The sequence below is a fragment of the Sorex araneus genome, chromosome 6 (assembly GCF_027595985.1).
Source record: "Sorex araneus isolate mSorAra2 chromosome 6, mSorAra2.pri, whole genome shotgun sequence".
NCBI lineage: Eukaryota > Metazoa > Chordata > Mammalia > Eulipotyphla > Soricidae > Sorex > Sorex araneus.
Genome location: NC_073307.1, coordinates 145,495,858 through 145,501,857, shown reverse-complemented (window position 1 = coordinate 145,501,857; position 6,000 = coordinate 145,495,858).

Below are 6,000 nucleotides of genomic sequence, written 5' to 3'. Positions count from 1 at the left end.
TTGGGAGGGAAACTTTCGGGACAGGATCCAGGAGACCAGGAGAGAGAGAGGGGGGGGGGTGCAGGTAGGCAGGAGGCGAGCACAGGGTGGGGAGAGAGACCCTCGGAAATTGGGTCGCAGCTGCTACCACCAACACACCCTCTTCCTTAATCACCTCAATTGTGCCTGTTATCCCCTTAATGAGAAACACAACTTGACTTCTAAGCCGGCAGAGAAGCTGGCAGAAAGCTGAAACCTGAAGATCAGCAGATCCCGGGCGGCGTGCGGCCCTTCCAGTCGCCGAGAAGCCACATCCAAAGGGCGGGAGGCCGGGGGGACGAGGGGGGGGGGTCTGTGCCACATACCTTCAGACAGCAGCCAGCCACTCGGGGGGGGCTGGGGGGGCCGGCCAGGCACCGGATGGACGCGCTCGGGACCCGTCCAAGAGGCCACATCCCAAGTGCTCGTTTCAATCACGTCAGAAAATAAACACGGGGCTTATTGATCGCACAGGAAAGGGACTGGGACAGAGGAACGGGCGCGTTGGGTAATCCGCCCTGACGGGGCCAGATACGATCCAGACCCCCAAACTCTCTGGTAACAGGGGCAAACTGCAAGACGTGGTGGGTGGGGGGGGTGGGGGCGGCCAGGGGGCCGGCCCGACGGCATCGCCAGATCCCGTGCGGTGAGTGAAGGTCCTGGTCGTCGTCTCCCACACCCGGCCCCGGCTCACCAAACCAGGCTCCGGACACGCCGGCTGTCTGCCGCGGCTGTTTTCTGTTCCAGGAAATTTAGACCGGGGGACTCGGATTGAGAAAATTAAGGGTCAGGGTACCAGGCAAGGGAAGAAAGAGGTGGGGGGTGGGGGGGACACACGTGTCCTGCAGAAGAGGGTGTCTGCGAGAGTTCGTCCTTGCCCTGGGGGGGGTTGCACCGTCCGTGCACAGCATCCCTGCCTGCCACTCCCCGTTCCTCCGTATTCCCCGCTGCTCGTGCCATCCTAGAGGCCTCGGGGACACGCGCTGAAGTCAGGGCCCCAGGGCAGGCCAGCTGGGCCCTCTCCTGTGCAATCACTCACGCTCGTGTCCTGGGCCTGCCCCGGTCCCCCGGACAGAGCTCACCCGGGGAGGAAAGGCTCACGACTGAGTCCGTGTCTCCTGAGCCGGAGCCGTGGCGAGCTGCTTGCTCGAGGCCGGCTGGCGGAGCGAGAGATGGACCCGTTCCCTGGACGTGCCTTGGATTCCACCAGGTGGGTGGCTGTGGAGGAAGGGCAGGTGTGGGCGTTTTCCCCGAGGGAGGGCTCCGATGGGTGGCCCGACGGTGGCAACCTGCTCCGGAGGGTGAGAGGCGGAGGGTGCCCCCCTGTGCCCAGCTCCCAAGGGGGCCCCGACGAGACGGAGGCCACCCGAGGAGGCCTCTCAGCAGACGCAGTGTCCACCCGGCTTCCTTTCCCTGGGCCTCCAGGTCTGTGTCCACAGCAGGGCTGGGGAGACACGACCCCAGAGTCCTGCGAGCAGAGAAAGAAGAGCTCCGTCCCGGGGGCCGGGGAGATGGTCCCGAGGGGAGGATGGCGCTGGCCTTGCCCACAGCTGACCTGAGTTTGATCCCCGCCACCCCTTGTGGTCCCCAGAGCCCCGCCAGGAGTGATTCCTGAGTGCGGAGCCTGCAAGCTGCAGAGATTGACCCCAACAACAAACAGGCAAACGGAAAAGGAGCAAAGGTCTGTGCGTCCCGCATGGGGGTGGGGGGTGTTGGGGGGGTGTGGGCTGGAGGCAATTAGACCCCCCCTCCCAGAGCCTGGTCATTCAGCTCTTTCTGGACAAGAAATGTGGCCTGGACACTGAGCCAGGGGACTAAGGGTCCCCGAAATGAAGCTGTCGCCATGCCCTGCCACCCTGGACAGGGGTGGCTCAGGCCCCCCACGGCGGGGGCCTCCCAGAGGCTGCGGGGTGAGCTCAGGAGCCCCCACCCCCTCTCAAGAGAAAACCCTGAACCTGGGAACGGAGTGACAGCTGGCTCACTTTCCCCTGCCAAGGGCTCGCCGAAGCCACGGACAGGTAGGCAGCCCCTGGGGTGCCTGCTGAGGGGGAGAGGCTGGGGGCGGCTCCAGCACTTGGCCTGGGGCAGGCACTGCAGACGGGTGCCCCCTGCCCCTCGCCCCCCCCCCCACAAGGCTGCACCAGCCTCAGGCTGAACCCTGGACAGCTTGAGCCGCTTCCAAGGCCTTCCTGCGAGTCAAGCCTGGGGCTTGCCCTGCAGCCCGGCGTCTCCACCCCTCCCCCGCCCCCCAGCACACACACAACCTGGGCCCAGAGGGGGTGGGGAAAGCAGTCAGCCCCCACCCTCACCCCCACTCCCCTCCCAGCTGGACTCCGGGCACCTGCGCCAGGCCCCGGCTCTCCCGACTCACACCACCCTCCAGCTTACTCTGGGCCTCACCCACGCGACTGTCCCCTCCAGGGGTCTTGGGGTGACCCCAGCAAACACACCTCTAGGTCCCCTTGCTGGACCCCGCTGGTTTGCTGTAAGGGAGGGGATTCCCGGGTCCTTGCTAGCTCGGGGACAGTCAGGATGGCCCAGTGCTCTGGGGAGAAGCTGGGACTGGGGTAGTGAGCAGTGACCCCAGTGAGTGAGTGGATGCCACTCGCCCCTTCCCGCTCCCAGGCCCACCTGCACAGGCCAGCAGGGTGTCCCCAGGGTGTCAGCAGGGCCCCACGTGCACGTGTTAACAGCTCGGGGTGCCAGGAGGCTACTGTATTGTGCAGGAAAGGCTCAGGACTGACTTTCCCGCCCCAATACACACACACACACACACACACACACACACACACACACACACTCACACACACTCAACATTTTCCCAGTGCAAGAAGTAACACACACTCACACACACACTCACTCACACACCCTCACATTTTCCCAGCGCAAGAAGTAACACACACACACACACACACACACACACACACACACACTCACTCACATACTCACGTTTTCCCAGCACAAGAAGTAACAGACGGTGCTGTCCAAGAGTGGGATTTACAGCACCATCAGGTGTTTCCATTATTTATTCTTGAGAGGGGGCGTTTGGGCCAGACCCAGCTGTACTCAAGGGCTACTCCTGGTTGTGCTCACGAGTGACCCTCTGGCAGTGCTCAGGGAATCGTAAGTGATGTCAGGGATCGAACCGGGATCAGCCACATGCAAGCCTTCTTGTTCTCTCCGGCCCCAAACAGTTTAAATAAATAAAACCCCACAATCTTTATTTTGACCCTTTTTCTTTTTGGGGGGGGGTCACACCCGGCGATGAACATGGGTTACTCTTGGCTCATGCACTCAGGAATCACTCCTGGTGGTGCTCGGGGGACCATATAGGATGCTGGGAATCGAACCCGGGTCGGCTGCGTGCAAGGCAAACACCCTACCCGCTGTGCTATTGCTCCAGCCCCCTTGGCCCTTTTTCTTTTGTCCTTTCTCTTCTTTTGTCCAATCCCACCCCAAACACACACACACATACACACACACACACACACACACACACATCCATGGTGACTTTATCCCAGGGCCCGTGAAGAGACTGCCCCTGAAAACAGCAACAGCCAGTGGGCAGCTCAGTTGGAACCTGCTACGTTTGGGGCAGTCCTGCACGTCGAGGCCCCGAGGACCCACACTATCACCTCGTCTGCAGGAAGGAACGGGAGACTCTGAGAACACGGGCCGTTCATTCCTTCTTTCATTTTCGCAGCAAATGAGGGTTCTGCCGCAACGTGTGTGAGGCCCAAGAAAACACACGTGGTCAGAACACAGATGGCATCTCATGTTAACCAGCAAGCAGTGGCTTCCCAGCCTGTCATTCATTCCTCGTGCGCCCGGCCCACCTAAGTCCCCGGGGCTGGGGGTGGGGGCAGAGGCGAGGGGCCGAGCGCACACGGTGGGCCCCACCCAGGACCCTCTTCTGTAGGAACAGGCCAGTGGGCTGCAATTTCTGGAAATAAAAAAATAAAAGAGCTCTTAATCTGCAGCCAGCTGCTGTCTGCTGTAGGCCAGGCCAGGCCATTTTAATTAGCATCATTGTTCCGCTTCTGCAACCCAGCTCTCTGGTGTCCCCGGAGCAGATGGGGCCGAGCCAAGCGTATGGGTAAAGTGTGGTGCTGAGGGGCTCAGAAATACATGGACGAGGGGCTGGGCCGCCGAGCCCTGCCAGCACCCCCGGGCCACCCTCGCGTGGCCGAGGCCTGTGCTGAATTTCTCCCCGCTACCCGCTCACCTGACTGACCCCGGGCACAGCCCCGAAAGCAGGTCACTGCAGGTGCCCCGCCGGGGATTCCAGTCCTTCTAGAAGTTCCTCTGTGAAGAGGCCAGAGCGATCGTACCGTGGGGAGGGGGGTCTGCCTGGCATGTGGCCGACCCAGGTTTCATCCTCACATCCCTTGTGGTCCCCTGAGCACTGCGAGGAGTCATTTCTGAGTGTGGAGCCAGGAGGAACCCCTGAGCACTGCCAGGCGTGACCCCAAAACAAAGGACACCTAAACATAGAAGCTCCTTTGTGTACACGTTGTCCCATCTCAATCCTCCTCCTTTTTTTTTTTTCTTTTGGGGTCACACCTGGCGATACACAGGGGTTACTCTTGGCTCATGCACTCAGGAATCACTCCTGGCGGTGCTCAGGGGACCATATGGGATGCTGGGAATCGAACCCGGGTCAGCCGAGTGCAAGGCAAAAGCCCTATGCGCTGTGCTATTGCTCCAGCCCCTCAATCCTCCTTCTTTTGTGGGAGGTAGGGAGGTCCTTTCCGAAGACAGTATTTGTGTGCATAGGCGGTTGGCTGGAGGGGGGTAGGAGGTGTGGAGTGCACACCGGCGGTGCTCAGGGCCTACTCCTGGCTCTGTGCTCTGTGCCAGGATCATTCCTGGCAAGGCTTGGGGGACCATAGCCGGTGTTGGGGCTCTAACCTGGCTTGGCCCTGTGCAAGGCAAGCACCTTCCCCACTGTTCTATCACTCTGGCACCTTTCCATGGGGTTTTAACACCCTTACAAGTGCTCAGGTGATAGGTCACCCTGGTGCGGCCCCCTGGGGTGCCCTAGGGTAGCAGGGGTAAATGTTCCTTCCCCATTGGAAGTGGCGGGTGGCCGCTGATGGGGCGTATTCAGCGATGACGAGAGAGCTGAGGTGTCGCTCTCTCGGTGAGGGGGCACAGGTCATCCTGCTCTCGCCACCCTGGACCTTAGAAAGTGAGCTAGGGAACCCCCAGAGAGGGGAGGGGTGCCCCACGTTTCCGCCTGGGGGGGGCCTGGATCAGGAACCGGCTGTCCATGTGTGTCCCAGTCCCTGCCGACCACGTGTGTGGCTGCCGCAGTGCAGGTGGGGGGGCCTCCAAGCACAGGGGACACCAGTGGGTGAACCCTTGCGGGGACACTAATGGTCCTTGACCTGGCACTCTCCGTGGCAGCAGCGCCGGTCAGATAAAACAATGTAACGGCACGTGGGGAAACCGAGGCACCAAACCCGGCCCCTCCATGTCACTCCGGGGACTCGGACGGGCCCACGGCTCCGCTGGGTTAACGATCTCCATACCCCGGGGAAGCGGGCCGGTGTTTTGTGTTCTGGGGACATGTGTTACGGCTGAAGCCCAAACTGTGGCTAATCTTCATATGAGAGTCAGAGAAATCTGTTTTGGATCCAGCCGCTAACAGTTGCCAGGGTGGGTTTGCTCGTAAGCGAGCCGAGCCCCCACGAGGCTGCCGGTGGGTGACTCCAGGACGCCGGTGCCGCCCACACGGTGACGGGGACCCCCTCCACCGTGCCCCGCCGGCCTCTCCTCACCTTCCTCCCACAGGTGGAGGTGGGGCTCTCCGCTCCCCCAGGCTGCCCGCTTCACCCGGAAAGAGAACCCGGCAGTGCCCCCCCCCGGGGAGGGCCAGGGAGACTCTACTCCCCGGGGGTCTGGGGATTGCCCCCCGCTGGTCCCAGCCTTCTCCCCGGCACGCAGAGGAACAGAGAGAGTTCTGACACCAAGTTCAAG